This window comes from Lithobates pipiens, unplaced genomic scaffold (genome assembly GCF_037356315.1).
Source record: "Lithobates pipiens isolate NorthernLeopardFrog02 unplaced genomic scaffold, aLitPip1_a1.2 Scaffold_8, whole genome shotgun sequence".
In the NCBI taxonomy this organism is placed as follows: Eukaryota; Metazoa; Chordata; class Amphibia; order Anura; family Ranidae; genus Lithobates; species Lithobates pipiens.
Window position 1 is genome coordinate 162,902,303 of NW_027507903.1, and position 19,142 is coordinate 162,921,444.

Below are 19,142 nucleotides of genomic sequence, written 5' to 3' on the forward strand. Positions count from 1 at the left end.
CTTGAAAACAAAAAAAGCATATTAAAATGACAAAAAAGAAGATAAAAAAGTAAATTATAACATAGGAAAACACTGAAGATAAAAGTAGAACCTGGTTTATTTATACTTTTCTGGTTTCCCTGCATGTAGAAAATGCTCTTTATACCCTCCAGAATAATTTTGTTTTCTTTATTGCGTGTTTCTTATAATAGGAAGATGGTAACCTCTGATTATACTGGTCATTGTCTTGTGGGACACACAGAAAATGCATCAAAGTAAACAGAATTATTTATACAGCACTTATCTCCACAGACATCAGAATATAAAAATTCCACTGAAGATCATAAATTGAAGCTGTTAGGCTAACTATTTCCAGCATCTAAAAGAAAGACGCCTAATTATATTATTGTTCTACTATAAAACCAACTCTTAAATTGTTCCCTTAAATGTTTATTTAACTACAACTTTCTGTATGCCTACAGGAAACAGTATACTTTTTAAACTAGTATAACTGAGTCTGGTGCTTTGCCATTCAGAACTATATTGTCATCTTGTTGAAGCATTATGAGTCCTCATGCACATGGACGTTATAAAAAAACTGTCTGTAAAGCTAGCTCCGACGCCTGGAAAAATCGGCGTTAAAAACACGAATTTTACCGCGTTTTGCATTGGCGTTTTTGCGCGTTTTCCTGCGTTTCGTGTTTTTACAGCTCTAGCCCCGGGCCACGGAATGCACTGGTCCTGTTTTTTTTTACAGCTTAAAAACGCCTAGGCCATTTGCAGCTCAAAAACGCCTAGGTGGGCATGAAGCCATAGACTAACATGGACAGGCGTTTTTAAGCTGCAAAAAATGCTGAAAAAAGCGGCTGTAAAAACGTCCATGTGCATGAGGCTTTAGGGTCATTCATAAAAAGTAAAGGAAAGTGCAAGTGTTACCCATGGAAACCAACCAAATAAATTATTCTTGCAGTGCAGACTAGCAAGCATCTAGCACTTTACTTTTTCATTTTTTTATTTTTTTTAAATGCTGTATGCTTGTAATAAATATATATAAATGCCATAAATCTATTTAACATCCAGACTATTGATGATAACATAATTTACAAATAGAATAGTATATAGCTTATATTTAAATAGTAGTGATCCAGGATGGCATTTTCAAGATGTAGGCATTATTTATATGTTTTTGTTCGCTAGTCTATCTCTTCTGATCTTATAGCAGATTGTTAGATGTCAGTAAAGAATTCTGAAATTTTAACAGATGATATGATTTTAAGTTGCCGTCTTACAGCCAAGCAAGCCTCATCAATCAATAAAGGTGTTCACTAGCCTGTATAATACAGTCCTCTATCAGATGTTCACTGCACCTGTAATAGGAGTCCCTCCCACATGAGGTTATTATAATCTGCCTCTCAATATACTTTTTATCTGTCTTTGGGCACTGAGTGATCAATGTATTATGTGAAGCAACATGTGTTTTTCATTTTAGTATTTTTTTTCCCCTTTAAACTAGTTTGTTTCATGGGTATAACTTTGGAATATACCAGCTTATATGCCTTCTTTATATCACTCCCTCTGAGCTCTGAAATGGACAGATGGTCTTCAGTACCTCTGGAACGAAAGAATTCCATCTCTAATTGTTTGATGTTTAACAGCAGTTCACCCTATACCCACATGGCCTTTATAATCATATCACATTTTGCATTACGTATACCTTTTTACAGGATGATTTTCAAAGATTTAGCAAGCATAAAGATAGATTTACTTTTTCAAGGATATTGTGTGTAGTGTAAGGTAATATTTATTTCTGCAGTGATTTAGAATTTCCAGACCTATCTTACCACTTTGAAAAAAGTTACAGTTTTATATTTTCTGTTACATATATTTCGGTTATTGTTCAGTTGTCGTCATCCATAATGTTTGTATGGGCCATTACACTCTCAGAAAATATAATCCTGAATGTTCCTGCTTGATTTTTTCATTTATGGGATTTGCATGATGCACCTCAAAAAAATCTCCATGACAAACTATATCAAGTTAGATAAGCAAGTTTATTTAATGCCAGAAGTTAAACTGAGTTAATATACAATTAACCTCATGAAAAATGCGCAGTATATGCCCCTTCATTACCAGGCCATCTTTAAATGCTGTGATAATCTGACTGATAATTACTCGGTCATGCTGTAGAGTATCAAAAAAAAGTTTTTTCATTTTTTGAGACATATAAAGCTTTTTTTTGGAGGCACTCATTGAGGCCAGGTATGAGGTAATCATTTTTGTATTACACAAAGGAACAAAGATCAAACATTTTGAAAGAAAAAAAGAACTGTTAGCCTTAATTTTTATTATAGAACATATCAAATACAAATTTCAAGAGGTTTAAGAATATGACCGGGCAGTATAATAGTTCCAGTGAGATATCATTCAACCTGTTCACCTAAAGTAAAATTATTCTAGAAATGAAGAAAGTTAGAGACAGTGGCTGCTTTCTGGTTTAGAAGCAAGTATTCAGATTTGGGACAGGATCCCTTCAAATGTGAAACAAGCATCTTGTTTATTAAGTGCTGCAGTTTGTAATGATGTATTAACTCTTGGGGTTAGTTTACTACATGGTTATTTTCTCCTAGCTTTCATTTAAAAAAAAGGTCTTAAAACATACATGATTGGAATAAAGGAAATAAAGGAATGATTTAATACTGTTTACTTTTGTGATCTCTGTGATTGGTCCACAGCTATCACAAGATACAGAGCCACTCTGATCTCCTATTTGTGTGGCCTGCATTGTCTAATGACAGCATGCTCACAGGCATTATAAACCACCAGAAAAAAAAGCATCCACCAATCCACCATTTTTTACAACAGTGCAGTACTAAGGTGGTTAAGCAGATAATATTGCCTTTTTGTTCACTGCCATTGAATAGATACCATATTTTATTTTGCTGATTTGAACAGTGGAGTTTACCTCTCATACCCACAATAAACTAATGGTGCCTTATATAAACAGTGCCACACAAAAAAGCTTCCACCAGCCCACCATTTTTTACTAGTGAACGGTATTAAGTTGGTTAGGTAAAAAATATTGTTTTTTCATTCATAGCTATTGATCAGATGCCATATTGTATTTGTGATCATGGGGTGCTGTGGAGAGATTACACGATCAATTCCGAGCAGTTAATAAATCTTAGCCCTTGTACACACGGTTGGACATTCAGACAACAAAATCCGTCGGATTTTGTCCGACGCATTTAGTCCGAAACTGGTGTTGCACACACGGTCGGACAAAGTTTTTTCGGAAAATCCGGTCGTTCGTAATGCGATGACTTTATTTCGTTATGACGGGACTACGTTCAGGCTAGTAGCCAATAGCTTTGGTCTAGGAATTTGATCTGAGCATGCGTGGCACTTTGTCCGATCGGAATTCTCTACAAACGATCGGACAAAGTCCGATTGGATCATGTTGTCGGAAAATGTTATAGCCCAGCTCTCAAATTTTGTTGGTCGGATATTCCGACGGAAACAGTACGATGGGGCCCACACACGGTCGGATTATCCGACAACACGATCCGATTGGACATTTTCCGTCGGAATGTCCGACCATGTGTACAAGGGCTTACAGGTCAGTGGTTCGGGGCAGGAATGCATAACCCCATCCATATACTGTACTGAGCACATGTAATATTCAGTAATACAGGTCTAATATTGCATTTTTTTTGCCTGGAATGTGTAAACTGTGATGTTTTCCAATAGCTCCATGGGGTGAGGTTTTTTTTTTGCAAGTGCAATTGCTCCAGAGCTTAGTAAATGTGGTGAAGCTTCACTTTGCAAAGAATACCCAATGACTTGCAAGGGAAATAAACTGCATTTCTGCTCATACATGACTGGATGATGGAAGTCAGCAGAACCTACCATCATTTTCTAAGGTCTGAGATAACTGAACTTGCAAACTGCACAGTCTATTTGTCTTTAATAAATCCATTAAAGGTTTACTTTTCTGTCTAAGGCCAGCCATAGACAATGCAAATGTCTTTCCTGCCAAGAAATTCACATGATTCCCCCATCAACACAGACAGTGTTGACAAGGGAATCCCTTCTGCTGAGCAATTATGTTCCTGGGGCGAGGAAAGCCACGGAGCCAGGTGAAGACAGTGATTATTGCTAGTGGCTATAGCAGCCGCTTGAAAAAATCGCAAGCACATCTGGCAGGCCAGTTGTACCCAAGTTGATAGATCAATCAACTTAGTACATTCAGCCTGCCCATTAATGGTTCGAATCTCAGCTGGTTCCTGTTGAACCAGTTGAGATTTGAATGGTCTATGACTGGCCTAAGACATTCTCTGTGTTATCATATAAATACACAGGTGTGTACACTAAAACAATGCAATATTCACTCCAGAGAAAAAATATTACTTTCAAACGCTACAGGTTTTGTCATAAAGTTGTTTAAAAAGCTCTATGTTTTGTCATTTTCACAGATGGAAATGGATTAGAGTGTAAAACAAAAGATAAATATCTTGTTTAAATAAAAAACAGACGCCAGTATCGGAACGTAATTGTTACAAAATGCATCACTGATAAATAAACTCAGCTGTTGCCCTAAGGTTTCCATTTAGCAAACAGAGACTTGGGAGCCATTCATTTGTCTGCTTGCTAAAATAATGCTTCATTTAAAAAATTTGCTGTATCCACATACCAAAAAAGAATTCTTTGACTATCGTCAAGTCGATCAGACATTGTGAAGAATTCTTTGGTTTTAACTGATGCATTTCCATTTGTCTTTTTGATAAACAGGCTATGTCCTGTTTCTTAAAGATACATTTATTTTGTTATTTCATTTGTGTACACAGTAATTGTGATTACATCATCAATCAGATTTACTCACAATGGAAGCTGATATGGTTGAATGCAGTATATTCAAGAAATGGCAAACTAAACAATTTCTAAAGCAATTTGTTATATTGATAAACTGTGAGCTATTTATATGAATTGAACCTTGTGATGTGCTGATTTGTTTATTTTACAATAAGCATTTGTATTCACCTTGTTACGTTTTTGTTTTGACCTAATCCCAGCATTTAAACAAAATCTGTTGGTGTTAGATTAGTGTCAGTTTATTTTCAGTATTTTCTTTTTGCACCACCCTGGCACACAAGTGTTCTATGGTGCGCTCCGGTCAGGGAGAGTTGAGAATATCTTTTAAATTAGTATCACACTAATTCTGAGGATGGAACATAAGTTCTGGAAAATGGTTTGTTTTATTTAGATTTGGATTTAGTATATGAATACACACAACATATAAAAATCCATGCATTTTTGGTTCACTATTGAAAAATGCGCTAGAGAAGATGGGTTGGCATTTACCATTAGGTATAACAGATCTGTATCTATAGGCTGCCAGTTCAAAGGTGCAGCTATTTCATGTAAAGAATTTGGCCACACATTTTTTATTTCTATCATTGGTAGAAACACTTTATATGAGCTACACAGTATTACAATATTCCAAGGCAGGTGAAGACCAGTAAAATAAGAAAATGTTCTGTGTGATTCTGGCAGGAAGATTTTCTTTAGGTGCCAAATGTGTTCCTCCCACATGCATCAGGAATTGAAATTCATCCCCGAGTACCATCAAGTCCAACCTATGTGTGTGATTATATGTCAGTATTACATTCTATATCCCTGTATGTTGTGGTCGTTCAGGTGCTTATCTAAAAGTTTTTTTAAACTATTGATGCTCCCCGCTCAAACCCCCGCCTGTGGAAGGGAATTCCACATCCTTGCCGCTCTTACAGTAAAGAACCCTGTACGTTGTTTAGGTTAAACCTCTTTTCTTCTAATTTTAATGAGTGCCCACATGTCTTGTTAAACTTCCTCTCATGAAAAAGTTTAATCCCTATTGTGGGGTCACCAGTCAGGTGTTTGTAAATTGAAATCATGTCCCCTCTCAAGCGTCTCTTCTCCAGAGAGAATAAGTTCAGTGTTCACAACCTTTCCTCATAACTAATATCCTCCAGACCGTTTATTAGCTTTGATGCCCTTCTTTGTACTCGCTCCATTTCCAGTACATCCTTCCTGAGGACTGCTGCCCAGAACTGGACAGCATACTCTAGGTGCAGCCGCACCAGAGTCTTGTAGAGTGGGAGAATTATCGTTTTATCTCTGGAGTTGATTCCCTTTTTAATGCATGCCATTTGTCTGTTTGTTTTGTTAGCAGCAGCTTGGCATTGCATGTCATTGCTGAGCCTATCATCTACTAGGACCCCCAGGCCCTTTTTCGTCCTATATTCCCCCTGAGGTTCTCCACCCAGTGTATAGATTGCATTCATATTTTTGCCACCCAAATGCATTATTTTACATTTTTCTACATTAAACCTCATTTGCCATGTAGTTGCCCACTCCATTAACTTGTTCAGATTTTTTGCATGGTTTCCACATCCTGCGGAGAAGTTTTTGCTCTGCTTAGCTTAGTATCGTCCACAAATACAGAGATTGAAGTGTTTACCCTATCCTTCAGGTCATTTATGAACAAATTAAATAGGATTGGTCCCAGTGCAGAACCCTGGGGAAACCCACTTCCCACCCCTAATCATTCCGAGTACTCCCCATTTATCACCACCCTCTGGACTTGCCCGTGTAGCCAGGTTTCAATCCATGTGCTCACCCTATGGTCGATGCCAATGGACCTTATTTTGTACAGTAAACGTTAATGGGGAACTGTGTCAAATGCTTTTGCAAAATCCAAATACACTACGTCTATGGGCCTTCCTTTATCTAGATGGCAACTCACCTCCTCATAGAAAGTTAGTAAAGTCAGTAAAAATGAGAAAACAATGGTCTGGCATTTATTTGACTGAGTTCCCTAAGTACCCTCAGGTGCAAGCCATCTGATCCCAGTGATTTATTAATGTTAAGTTTCCCAAGTCCATTTTTAATTCTGTTCTCTGTTAACTATGGAGTTGCTTCCTGTGTCATGAGGATAAACACTGAAGTTTTGGTTACTGAAGCCCCCCGATTCCCTCCTGAAGACCGAGGAGAATAATAAATTCAATACCTTCGCCACCTCCCCATCTTTTGTAACCAGATGATCTTCGTCATTCTTTATGGGGCCAATATGGTCTGTCCTCCCCTACTGTTTACATACTGAAAGTATTTCTTGAGATTTTTGTGCTTTCCTCCGCTATGTGTCTTATGCCACGTACACACAACTGGACTTTCTGGCAGACTAGGACCGACGGTCTTCCCGACGGACTTTCAGCGAAGTTCCGATGGATCTTCCGAACTGATGGACTTGCCCACACACGAATGGACACTTTCAACGTGATGACATAAGACAAGACTAAAAAAGGAAGTTCAATAGCCAGTAGCCAATAGCTTCCCTTGCGTCGTATTTGGTTCGTCGGACCAGAATACAGACTAACGTTTTTCCCGATAGGAATTGAGTCCGTCGGACAGATTTGAAACATGTTCTATTTTTAGGTCCGTCTGATTTTTTTATGTGAAAAACAATCGGATTAGCCCACACACAATCGGATTGTCCGAGGGACTGATACCGTCTGACCTAGTCTGTCAGGAAGTCTGGTCGTGTGTACGCGGCATTAAGCATCCGAATTGCACCCTTACATTTCTTTTTGCAGTCCTTATAAAGTCTTAATGCTGATAATGATCCCTTAACCTTGTATTTTTTGAAGGCCTTCTCCTTTGCTTTTATATGCATTTTTACATTGGAGCTAAGCCATCATGGACTTTTGTTTGCTCTTTTAAATTTGGCAAATGCCCTTATTTAATATGCTCTTAAAGCAAACCCATCTCTGCTCTGTGTTCTTTGTTCCTAATATTTTATTCCAATGTACGCCTTCTACCAAGGATCGTAGTTTAGGGAAGTTGTCTCTTTTGAAATTCAGTGTCTTTGTGTTCCCCTTATGTTTGCTATTTGTGTCATTTATACTGAAGCAAAATTACCTGTGATCGCTGTTTCCTATATTGCCCTGTATTTACACATTCGTGATCAGGTCTGTATTGTTGGTAAACAGTAGGTCCAGTAAAGCTTTATTTCTTGTTAATCCTGTTAACATGTTAATACTTTAGATAAGGGGTGCCCAACCCATGTAAAGTGAAATAAACATGCAGTGTTAAAAACACATCTCTGAATAAACTGAGACCATAAATGTTAGGGTGGCACAGTGGTGTAGTGATTATCAGTCTCAACTAGCAGTAAAAAGGGTCACTGGTTTGAATCCCAACCACGACACTACCTGCCTGGAGTTTGCATGTTCTCCCTGTGCCTGCGTGGGTTTCCTCCAGTTACTCCAGTTTCCTCCCACACTCCAAAGACATGAAGGTAGGTTAATTGGCTTCTGTCCCAAATTGGCCCTAGTATATGAATGGGGACCTTGGATTGTGGGCTCCTTGAGGGTAAGGACTGATGTGAGTGTGCAATGTATAGGCATAGGGACAATTGTAGACACTCACTCAGGTTGAACTGGATGGACTGGTGTCTTTATTCAACCTTACTAACTATGTAACTATGTGAAAGTCAAAACTAATGTTAGGAATATGTGAAAAAACCAAAGTCCATAGTGATAATGAATTCATGTATAAAAATTAAATAAACATGTCCACAGATAAAACCTTATGCGTGGTGAGTCCAAAAGTGTAAACTGCTGCCTTTACACATGTACCAAAGCATTGTTTTATCTTCCTAAATGTGAGTTTTCCTACTTTTAATAAATACAGTACCTCATATTTTTTTTTATGGAATTACACTATGTAGCATTTTGTTCTCCTTCCTATTTATATATATATGTATATATATATATATATATATATATATATATATATATATATATATATATATGAATGCATGGGAGAATCTATTCACCCCACTCCATGAGTGTCTACCCTGGGGGTCACTACCCTTGAGAGCCATCAGAAGATCCGGGGGAACACCTGACTTTCATATCAGAGATCACCTGCATTGATGCCCTTACCTTTGGTGTTTTTGGGTCCAAGCATTCTGGCGAGCCTTCATCTAATTGGTGGTGAATAGGTGAATATTCAACTTGCAACTTTCTTCACAAATTGTTTATATCCTTGATGTCAAGAGAGGACTATAACACTTTTACTTTTATTGTGCCCAACTCATGGCCTGTGGAGCCCGCGACTTCATGTCCTAAGATGGCGGGCCGGCAAGCCCACGATTTTGACTTTTGCCAACCCGCAACCCCACAGCATTAACATGGAGTTGGTGTTCTATTGCATAGTGCCCGTCGTCGAAATGTGCCTGCGCATGCACCGTATGGAAGGGCAATCCAGCTGATTTCCCGATCAGCTGGTGTGACCTCACTATGGCGCATGTGCACATCATAGGAGGTATCCTTCGTTGGGAGATATCATTTCACAGGCACAATTGAAAGTTATGCAAACAGTGGAGGGAGACCGTAGTTGTCAGACTGCAGGTTGCAGATTACGGTTGCAGGGTGGGTTGTGCCCACCCTGCCATTCAGCAGAGCCACAATCTGCCGTGCACCACACACAAAACCGGACCTTCAGCACACTGTAAACCCGTCCCCGCAACACTGAGGCACAATCTGACACCTACGGTCTCCTTCCCCTGTTTGCATAGATTTCAATTGTGCCCGGTAAATTGTATCTACCGTCGAAAGATACCTCCTACGATGTGCACATGCAGCATGGTGACGTCATGCCAGCTGATTGAGAAATCAGCTGGAGTACCCTTCCATACTGTGCATGCGCAGGAACTTTTCGGCAGCAGGCACTATTTGATAGAACATCGTCAGTGGAGAAAGCAAGTGGTTGTGGAGGGAGCAGGAGCCGCATTAACTGATGCCCTCTGTAGTGCTTCCTAGTAGCCTAGCAATTCCAGCAGAAGCTGGAAGAGAAAAAGGCTGGTTTATTAAACATCATCTAGTTCTTCAATGGGCATATTAGTAGTTTAAGAAAAGGGTTATTAGGCTGCTTTTACACTGTGGCTTTCAGATAAGCTGCACTGAGCTATAGATTTCTACTATATCCTGCATTTTTGGTACGCTTTCTGAAAGTGCACCACACCCATAAGATGCAGTAGAAGTCTATAGCAAAGATGCAGGTAAATCGCAAAACATCAGTGTAAAATCAGCCTTATAGGGGGCTCTAGGGCTGGTTTACATTTGTGACTGGCTGTAAAACCCGAAAATTGTTTGTGGCTCACAACCGGTTACCTGTGTCTCAGCCAATCAAGAGGGAGAGTCTCGGACAGCCGAGGGACTCGTGGACATCGCTGGATAGAAATGAGGCTCAGGTAAGTATTAGGGTGTGCTGGGAGGCTGCTACATACCGAAGGCTTTTTATCTTAATGCATTCTGCCTTTACAACTCATTTAAATATTGTAAGAGATATTATTTATTTATTTCAGTTACTTATTTAGCACCATCAATATACCCAGCACTTTACATACATATATATATATATATATATATATATATATATATATATATATATATATATATATATTCCCATCAGTCCCTGCTCTCAAAGAGCTTACAATCTAAGGTCCCTAACTCCCACTCATATATACTAGGGCCAATTTAGACAGAAGCCAATTAGCCTATCAGCATGTTTTGGAGTATGGGAGGAAACTGCAGTATCGGGAGGAAATCCACACAGGCACAGGGAGATTGTGCAAATTGCACCCAGGTAGTTTTATGGTTGGGATTTGAACCAATGACCCTAGTATTGCTAGGTGGAAGTGCTAACCACTGTGCATGTAAGTGATAGCCGTGTTTTCTAAAGCAAGGATAGTCTTTAGCAGATTCCCCATAGTTAATCCAGCATGATGAAAGATGTCTCACTGATCAAGTTATTAATTATCTACAGAAAAGCGAAAAATCATGTTGTGCATTTGTCAAACTAATTTTCAGACACGTCAAATGGAAAAGCTACTTTGCCACCTTAAAGTGGAAGTAAACCTTTCTATCGCTTTCAGTCAAGGAAGCTGCCATCTTGGCCTCTAATGATTCTTCAACTGCCATAATGCTGCACATGTGATCAGTTATGAAACCAGACATTGGATGGTTTGAAAGTTTGGTTGAGAGCACAACCAATGTGAAAGTTAGCATTTCCGGCATGCCAGGAATGTTAGTGTTTTTTGAAACTGGGTTTACTCCCGCTTTAAATTTAAACTAAACCCATTGATTTATCTATTTCCCAAAACCATTACTTTCAAGGCAAACCCAGAATGATGACTTTTACTGTTGCTGGTGTCATAATTGATCATATTGCAGCACCATGGCAGCTGCAGATGAAACACAGCTTAAAATGGCAGCTTCCTTGCCTGTAATGGATAGGAGAGTTTAGTTCTGCTTTAATTACTCAGGGGTCGGTACAAAAATGGGTAGACATTGTAATCCCAAAATAAATCCACTTGTGTATGAGTAGTAAAGTAGTCTGATCAGTATGTTTTTTTTAGCTAGCATTTTTACTAGTGAATAAAAATGCAAAATTTCAATGTATTTTAAAAAACAGGTAAACAAAGAACTATACATTACTCATATGCAGAAACATTTTAAGGATGCCTATTGAAAGATCTGATTGCTTGGTGGGGAAGCATATATTTCCAGTGTCAGTAGATCATCCCCCTGCCCACAGTAAAGCAAGTGTTCTGAAATTTGTTCAGACGACTAACATGGATGTTATCTCTGTATATCCACATGCAATTTCATACAGTATGTTGATAGAATGTATTTCCTACCCAATTATTCATATACCAAGCTGGAAAAAATGACAAAACCTGACAGATGGAAAATCTAGTCTGCCCATATACAGTACTTCACTTCAAGCTTGGCATTTTGTTTTAGAAATACATGCTATTTCCTTTTTAGGTTTGTGCTTTTGTCTTGTGCCAATATGGCTGCTGCTCCATGTCTTTGTAGTCTGACATTTCTTCTATGAAACTTTATGATCAACTGTGTTGGAGCAACCACACACAGTCAATGTAAACAAACCTTAATTAGGAAAAATGCTAGAGGTAAACCAAAACATCTGGGCATATGTCCACTCAAGTAAAAAGTTCCATTCATAAATAGAAAATGCATACAGCCTGGAAACATAAATCTGATTTTTTTTTACTATGCCATCATAGTATTGTTTGTGTTAGATGCTGTGTATTTGAAGAGGCTTGCGCTAACATATTTTACATTTTATGTACCCCAGTTTCCACCAGCAGTAGTTGTGGATAGGAAGATGGCCGGCATTTGTAAATAACCATTAAGGCCTCATACACACTGGGCATTTTTAAGGCAGCTGTTGGCTACATGAACACCAAACTACTGGCACTAGCACAGATATGATTTTGTGGATAGTGTGGTTAGCAAACTAGAGGAAGCAAGGAGGATTGGCAGGTATTTAGTGCTTTATTAACTAAGTCCATAAATGTAACGGCCATAACCTGTTGCAGGGCGGTCTTGACTTAATGGGCTTACCGAATACCTTCTCCTGGCCTGCTCTTCCACGTCTAGGGGTTCCCAGGGTTGATACCCAACGACTTGTACACCGACACAGATAAAGTCCTTTCAAAAGGTTTTATTTTGCAGTAGAACATTCACACAGTCTCTTTGGAAACAGAGGGCACGGGTGAAGAACTCAGGTACCTTGAACTGCAGATTTAACAAAGTCTCTATTTCCAATCAGAGAGTAGCCACTGGCAGCAGGGTACTTCAAAGCTGAACAGACCTCTAGCCAGAGGTCATGGCAGTCAACACATTGACTTAAACTTGAACAATCAACCGAAGATAAACAGGAACCTTTTTCCAACTGTACCTGGAACGTTTCCCGCTTCCTTTGAGGTACTGGAAAAGTGTGGACTCGTCAATGTCCTTCCCAGCTCAGTAACCAGGCACTTCTCAGGATGCCACTTGACGGCCCTCCTCCGAAGAGTCCTCCCCCGGTCTCTTGCACGAGCTGCGGTGTCCCTCCAAGCCGAGAGCACACACGGACACTTTGAATCCTCCCTTAGTTGCAGCGCCTCGGACCAGCAGGTTCCGAGACTTGGGAACAGACGGATCCCTACCCCAGACCAGTCGGGTCTAAAAGAGGCCACTGACAGGAACATGCTGCGAGATGTCAAACATCCCACGACCGGGACCCCTCATGGGGCTACTCCGGTCCTGGAACCAGAACAGACCACACGGGTCTCTCAAACAACTCCGGATCCCGAACACGTGACCCACACCTGCTTAAGTACCCCCTCCAAGACTCCTCAGCGGGTCCGGAACTCCCGCTGATTGGCTCCGCAAGGGCCATACCCAAACATCCAACCAAGCCTGGTTCTCGCCTGTCATGTGCACCTCACCGTTCACATGACTAGGCAGAACATCAGTCATGGCGTGGCCAGACTGGTGTTAAGTCTTACCTATGTAATTAACCCTCAGTACTGTAAGGCAAAAACAAAATGTATAAAGCGTGTGACATTTGGTCCCACAAATATAAATTAACGTTATGTTGATTATGAGGGACATTTAAATGTAGTTCCAATGTTTGAGGCCTCAATACGCCATATATGCAGAAAACTGATGGGGAAATGCACAGATTTCACTTACAGACACACAATCCTGTGTCATCTCTTCCCTTCCCATTTGTGGTGAGACAAGAGGGTCGTTTAGACAGTTTATTGCTATTATTATTACAGAACCTCCTTTTACATTATAGCCCATATCAGAGTCTTCTTTTAAATCACAGTCACTAATCAGTGCATCCCTTTACATCATAGTCCCTATTGGAGTCCCCTTTATGTAATAGTCCCTATCAGAGTCACCTGTGGATTATAATCCTCATCAGAGCCCCCTTTACATCATAGTCCCCAGAAGAGTCCCCTTTATATAATAGTCCCTATCAGAGTCACCTGTGGATTATAATCCTCATTAGAGCCTCCTTTACATCATAGTCCCCATCGGATTCCCCTTTATATAACTGTCCCTATCAGAGTCACCTGTGGAATATAATCCTCATCAGAGCCCCCTTACATCATAGTCCCCAGCAGAGTCCCCTTTATATAATTGTTCCTATCAGAGTCACCTGTGGATTATAATCCTCATCAGAGCCCCTTTACATCATAGTCCCCAGCAGAGTCCCCTCTGCATTATAGTCCCTATTAGAGTTCCCCTTCACATTGTAGTCACCATCAGAGTTCCACTTTACATCATAGTCACCATCAGAGCCCCCTTTACATCATATTCTCCATCAGAGCCTCCCTTTATGTCATAGTCCCCAACAGAGCCCCCCTTTACATCATATTCTCCATCAGAGCCTCCCTTTATGTCATAGTCCCCATCAGAGCCCCCCTTTACATCATATTGCCCAGCAGAGCCCTGTGTATTATAGTCCACATCAGAGCCCTTCCATCTGACCCCCTATTAGTTTCCTGCTCCCTGCGTCCATCGTCAGTGACCCATCAGAATCCCTTTTATCAGTGACCCCACATCAGTTTCCCTCCCATCAGAGCCCCCTCATCTGTCCCCATCAGCAGTGCACCCCTCATTGGTGACCCACCATCAGTGTCTTCTTCATCAGTGCCCTGCCATCAGTGCCACACAATCACTGCCCCATAATCAGTGCTTCACACTCAGTACCCCACCAGGAGTGCCCCACCATCAATGCCTCATAATTAGTACCCCACCATCATTAGCTCACCATCAGTGCCCCGCCATTAGTGCCTCACCATCAGTTTCCCAAAATCATTGTTAACACTGTCTGTTCCACTATCACAGCTCGGAATCAGTAGTCATAGCGGTCCGGACACAGGGCATCACTCTACTGTCCTCTTTGCTGTCTGTTACATGGAGTGCAGAGCGGTTCTGTCAGTTTCCCTGAGTTTATGTGAAAAACTGTGAGGAAAACTGCAGATATGCTGCACACATCCGAACAGCTCCACACTGCACATCACATCAGCATTTTGGTGTGAATAAGAGACGAAGAAAACAAATGTTTTCTGTGAGTCTTGCTGAGACCTGTGTTTTTTCCAGTTCAGAAAAATGCAGGTCTCTGCAGATGGTGTGAACGAGGCCTTAAAATAAGACCCCTTTCACACCAGGGCGTTTTGCAGGCGCTATAGCGTTAGAAATATCGGCTGCAATCCGCCCTAAAGAAGCTGCACCATTGTATGTAGTGTGAAAGCCCTAGGGGCTTTCACACTACAGCAGTGGACTGGCAGGACGTCAGAAAAAAGTCCTGCCAGCAGCTTCTTTGGAGCGGTGAAGGAGCGGTATGTTTACCGCTCCTCCACCGCTGCTCCCCATTGAAATCAATGGGGCAGCGCTGTAATACCGCCGGCAAAACGGTGCTATTGCGGCATATTGCCGGCGGTTTTAACCCTTTTGCGGCCGCTAGCGGGGGTAAAAGTGCCCCGTTAGCGCCTGAAATGCACTGCAAATCCGGCGGTAAAACGCTCCTAAAAATAGCGGCGTTTTACCGCCGACGCAATGGGCAGTGTGGTGTGAAAGGGGTCTAAGGGTTTACATACAGTATACTTTAACACAGGTTGCCCTGTGAGGTGAGTGGAGTTCAGAGAAATGAAGGTTGCTATTATAATATTGGGTTGGAATATTAAAGGAGTAGAAGCTGTTCACCTAGCAAAGGGAATGTTAGTAAATAAGGTAAATGTGTGTTTACTTTGCATATCACATCACATGCTACAACATAAAATGTTTTCAATGTGGGTTTTCAAAGTAATGACAGCTTCATCTTTTTCACTATCATTTACTTTGCCATATGAACATTTACTTTACTACATTAAACTCAGTGTGTGCCTGGGTGAGCACTATTATTAAGGTGGAGTTCCAGGCTTATTAAAAGTAAGCAGCTACAAAAAGTGTAGTTGCTTACTTTTAATAAACAGATACTTACCTGTTCCACGGTCAAGCAATGCGGCTGAATGGGGTGTCGCTCCTCTCCCCCTCCTATACGCCGGCGCCTCCATTGCCACTCTGGGCACCCAGCCGTGACAACTTTTGGCTTCACGGCCGGGCACACACGGTGCATGTGTGAGTCACGTTTTTCTTCCTAAGTGGATAGGTGATCTCCTGGGATCTGTGATGTGTCCCAGGAGAGCGCCTAGAGGGAGGGGCTGTCTAAGGCGAAAGGAGGAGTCGTGGGACAGGAAGTCCCCCTCCTAACGAAGCCCCCACTCCCCCTTCCCCAAAGAAATGCTTAAAGCTTAAAGCGGAAGTTCCGTTTTTAGGTGGAACTCCACTTTAAGTCAGATGGTATTTTATATAACTATTTTCTAGTATGGTTGTGTGATCATTATTGCCTTTATTCCAACTTTGTCCACATTTCTTGATTATCTTTCCAAAAATGGCTTGCCAGAAGTTGGTGTATTTAGACTTAGATTTCAAATACCGTTTCTCTTGTAGAGAGTATTTACAAGAGAATTATTGTATTTATTTGTAGATATTAATTCTAGCATAAGAGTTTTTATAAGTGGTAACAAATACGAAGGGTCAAAATAAACATGAAAATATTTTGCAGTAAGTATTTATTGCAAAATAAAAAAAATGCATCTCTAAAGAGATGTGTATCAAACACTGGGATTTGGATTTGTCTACTCTTCAAAATCTGTTTATTCCTTGAGTTAGTACTTATGAAAATAATTGTTTGAGTTTAAAAAAATGCTTTGCTGTACTCATTTATATTAGAGTGACCCCTGTGACAATATGGACATTTTTCTTATGGAACTCCCTAAACAGCTACTTAGATTACGTAAATTACTGTATGACGCATACATTCTGGGTGGAAACTACAGACAGCAGAATAACTGTTAATGTATTGCTCTAAGACTATTGCCAAATAAACCAAGTTTCCATAAACTCTGTAGCATGTCTTAAACTATTCAAGTAGCTTAGAGCAGTTTTTTTCCCCTCAAACTGTATAATTCAGTATCAGTTCCAGTGTAAAGGATATTTGTAACTGGAATGTGGCTGTTGTGTTAGGCGTTCCCATGGTACATTTATATGGAATATTCAGTCCTATCCTAATAAGACATAAACATTAATGTTGAACTAATGTCCAGGTTCAGTTACAAATGGTTTTGCAAATTTAGTTTAAGGTTGGCAAGCTTGGTGGCAAAGCCTATTGAAAACTATGATGGGTCAAATTGTGTTATTCAGTACTGCCCATTTGTAGAGCTAATGAGCATGCTATTGTCAAACAAAAGGCATTGTAAGCTGGGCACTGCCATAGGGAACATGCACTATGCAAGAGATGTCCAGAGTCCTAGAAATCTTTGTAGTTCTGGCAATATATGACAACCGTACAACTATCTCCTCTTTTTATTAAAGTGGAATTCTAACTTAAACTTAGCTAGTCTTAAAAATGCTCCCTTCCCCCACCTATATTGACTATCCTATGTAAAGAAGATGCATATACTTTACCTATTTTCAGCACGCTCGCACGATCCAGTTCCCCTGTGTCAGCCAGCAATAGCTGCAAGGCTGACAACAAATGGGCCATAGCAGCCTATGGGTGGCATCACCAGTTTAGGCAGTACCAGCATTTGTTGAGGGTTCTCGCCTCTCCCCTGTAGCCACTCCTGGCCAACACAGGGGAGATCATGTGACTGGACTGGAACAGGAAAATACCTGGAAAATAGGTAAGTATATGGATATTATTTACACATCTTTAAGCCCTTGTACACACGGTCAGAGATTCCGACGGAATGTGTCCTATCGGACCGCTTTGTCGGATATTCCGACTGTGTGTGGTCTCCAGCGGACTGTTTCCATTGGAATATCCGACAGACCAACTTTTCCAACTTGCCGGTAAAATTTTCTGGCAAAATGCTCCGATCGGACATACTCCGATCATGTGTAGCCTACTCCGACAGACAAAGTGCCATGCATGCTCAGATCAAATTCCTACACCAAAGCTATTGGCTACTAGCCTGAACGTAGTCCCGTCGTAACGATATAACGTCATCATGTACAATCAGATTTTCCGACACCTTGTCCGACCGTGTATATGCAACAGTTTCGAACAAAATCCGTCGGACAAAATCCAACGGATTTGGTTGTCAGAATGTCCGACCGTGTGTACAAGGGCTTAGGCTAGTTAGGTTTAAGATGGAAATCTGCTTATGATACCATTAGACTCCATTGTTACTTCTTTGTATACACATCAGGCAGTATGAAAAAGGGGTCTTTATTTATTACGGGTTTTTATATAGCACTGACAATTTCCATATATTGTACATTCACATCTGTCCCTGCCCTCAAGGACTTTACATTCCAATACCTCTATCTCACATGCATATACATACATACTAGGGCCAATTTAGACGAATGCTAACTGACCTACCAGCATGTCTTGGGAGCGAGGGAGAAAACGAATGCAAATGCAAGTACAGGGAAAGTGTCATGGTAATCTCTGATCTTACTGCTGGTTTGCTAACCACTAAGCCACTGTCTTTACAAAGGGGACAACATTGTTAAGATGTACATAATATCATTAAATATGGCCCTATGTATGGACTAAATGTACCACTATTGTTTATGAGCTTTCGTATCAGATGGAGATTTCAGCTGAAAATAGCAGCTTTCTGTTTATGATCAGAAGGCTTTATCATTTTAAGATTTTTTTTTTTGTATTTTCTTTTTTGTCAAAAAAAGGCTGTCACTGCAAATAGGCAATAGTATTATCTATCATGCAAGGAAACCATGTTGAGTGAAGAGAGTATTATTTGAGGGTCTTGGTATAAAAGGCTAAGATTCATAAATACAAGTCAGACACAATTAATAAGACCATAATAATTATATACCTATGACAATATTTACTATAACAATTTTGATCAGATAACAATGACAATCATAAAACCAAATGTCCTAGAAAAAAACGAATGTTTGCATAAGAAAAGAGTGAATGAGTCCCCTTTTGAGAAATATTTTGCATACATTATACATTAGGGAATAGTACTTTTGCTACACTGTTACAGATTGTACTGTTTGATACAAACAAACCATTTTATATGTCCTGCTTTACCACTAATAACAGTAGACTATGTAACTTAAAATTATAAAAATAAATAAAAAAGTTGTGCAGAAAGTGTGTAAATATCAAGAGTGACTAAATACAATTGCAAACCCTTTCACTGGTAAAGTCTAAAACACATGCAGTGCATTTCAAGT

The 19,142-nt window shown here is 40.2% G+C and overlaps 1 protein-coding gene across 2 annotated transcripts in view; it reads left to right on the forward strand.

Moving 5' to 3' along the window:
* The window catches only part of SEMA3D (semaphorin 3D), a 286,248-nt gene that overhangs the window by 230,940 nt on the left and 36,166 nt on the right, over positions 1–19,142 (forward strand). The gene's annotated exons all lie outside the window — the stretch shown is intronic.